Source organism: Oncorhynchus gorbuscha, linkage group LG04 (assembly GCF_021184085.1).
Source record: "Oncorhynchus gorbuscha isolate QuinsamMale2020 ecotype Even-year linkage group LG04, OgorEven_v1.0, whole genome shotgun sequence".
NCBI lineage: Eukaryota > Metazoa > Chordata > Actinopteri > Salmoniformes > Salmonidae > Oncorhynchus > Oncorhynchus gorbuscha.
The window spans coordinates 78,753,757-78,756,256 of NC_060176.1; positions in this window are offsets into that span (position 1 = coordinate 78,753,757).

Sequence of the window (2,500 nt, forward strand, 5' to 3'; positions counted from 1 at the left end):
CTAACCGTTAGGCTATCTCCCGCCCACACATACAGAGAATTATATTTAGTGTTAGCTTTGGCCTGTGGTTTGTATATAGAACATAATTTTCAGTGTTAGCTTTAGCCTGTGGTTTGTATATAGAACATAATTTTCAGTGTTAGCTTTAGCCTAGTGGTTTGTGTATATAGAACATCATTTTCAGTGTTAGCTTTAGCCTGTGGTTTGTATATAGAACATCATTTTCAGTGTTAGCTTTAGCCTGTGGTTTGTATATAGAACATCATTTTCAGTGTTAGCTTTAGCCTGTGGTTTGTATATAGAACATCATTTTCAGTGTTAGCTTTAGCCTGTGGTTTGTATATAGAACATCATTTTCAGTGTTAGCTTTAGCCTGTGGTTTGTATATAGAACATAGTGCTTTAGTACAAACTACATATTAAAAGCTAACGCTAAATATAATGTTCCATAAACAAACTACATATTAAAGTTAAACACTAAATATATTGCTGAATTACAAAGAGGCTCAAGTTAGCCGAACTATATTCTCCAGTACAAACAGGCTTAAACAAACGCTAAACATTATTCTCAGTACGAACAGGCTAAGTTAACACTGAACACTATTCTCAGTACAAACAGGCACAAGTTAGCACTGAACACTATTCTCAGTACAAACAGGCTAAGTTAACACTGAACACTATTCTCCAGTACAAACAGGCTAAGTTAACACTGAACATTATTCTCCGAAGTACAAGCAGGCTAAGTTGCTTTCACAGAACACTATTCTCAGTACAAACAGGCCCCAGATTAACACTGAACACTATTCTCAGTACAAACAGGCTAAGTTAACACTGAACACTATTCTCAGTACAAACAGGCTAAGTTAACACTGAACACTATTCTCAATCACAAAACAGGCTAAGTTAACACTGGAACACTATTCTCAAATACAAACAGGCTAGTTAGCACTGAACATATTCTCCAGTACAAACAGGCTAAGTTAACACTGAACACTATGCTCTGAACTCTGTCCCCTGTCTGGGAGGGTAATAACCACCATGTCATCCTCCCTCATTGTCGTTTAGAGCCTGGGAGGGACACACACACACACACACACACACACACACACACACACACACACACACACACACACACACACACACACACACACACACACACACACACACACACACACACACACACACACACACACACACACACACAACCCTCACAACCTCAGTCTCAATGAGAGACACACACATCATGTGAGCTGAAACCAAACTACTGTTGAAATCTGACAGAAATTCAGTGCCCTTTTTACTGACTACAGACAGCCCAGAGAAACTCCTATTCATAATGAACTTACAGTATCGTCAACAACCTAGAGTATTACTGTGACAGAAACCCACAAGATACTATGGCATATTATAGCAGCATCTTAATCCTCTATGGTACTTGGACATACCTAACCCCTCATCGAACTCCTCAGACTCCTCCTCATCACGTCACGCTTAGGAGAAAAATTGAGATATCATCATATTAAACCAAATAATTTTATGAAGCCGTTCATGAATAAGTCCTGTTTAAATCCATAGAATGGAGCATCATGGGAGTCAGGGATCAGACCACCACTGATATCAAAGTAGGATTGTAAAACAATCACACAAGGAGCAATATAGGGTCTACAGACCAACAAGAAGCTATATAGGGATGAAGAGGTCTACAGACCAACAAGAAGCTATATAGGGATGGAGAGGTCTACAGACCAACAAGAAGCTATATAGGGATGAAAAGATCTACAGACCAACAAGGAGATATTTATGCGCAGAGCGGTCTACAGACCAACAAGAAGCTATAGGGACAAAGAGGTCTACAGACCAACAATAAGCTATATAGGGATGGAGAGGTCTACAGACCAACAAGAAACTATATAGGGATGAAGAGGTCTACAGACCAACAAGAAGCTATATAGGGATGGAGAGGTCAACAGACCAACAAGAAGCTATATAGGGATGGAGAGGTCTACAGACCAACAATAAGCTATATAGGGATGGAGAGGTGTACAGACCAACAAGAAGCTACATAGGGATGAAGAGGTCTACAGACTAACAAGAAGCTATATAGGGATGGAGAGGTCTCCTCTGGGTAAATCTTTAGACTGTTCCTGGGCGTCTCTTCTCCTCTCTGTTAAATCTTGACTGTCCCAGTCTAAGATTTACAAGTAGGAGGAGACGCCCAGGACAGTCTAAGATTTACCCAGGAGGAGAGGAGACGCCCAGGGACAGTCTAAGATTTACCCAGAGGAGGAAGAGAGACACCCAGGGACAGTCTAAGATTTAACCAGAGGGGGAGAGACACCCAGGGACAGTCTAAGATTTAACCAGAGGAGAAGAGACGCCCAGGGGATAGTCTAAGATTTACCCAGAGGAGGAGGAGAGACGCCCAGGGACAGTCTAAGAATTACCCAGGAGGAGGAAGAGAGACACCCAGGGACAGTCTAAGATTTAACCAGAGGGGAGAG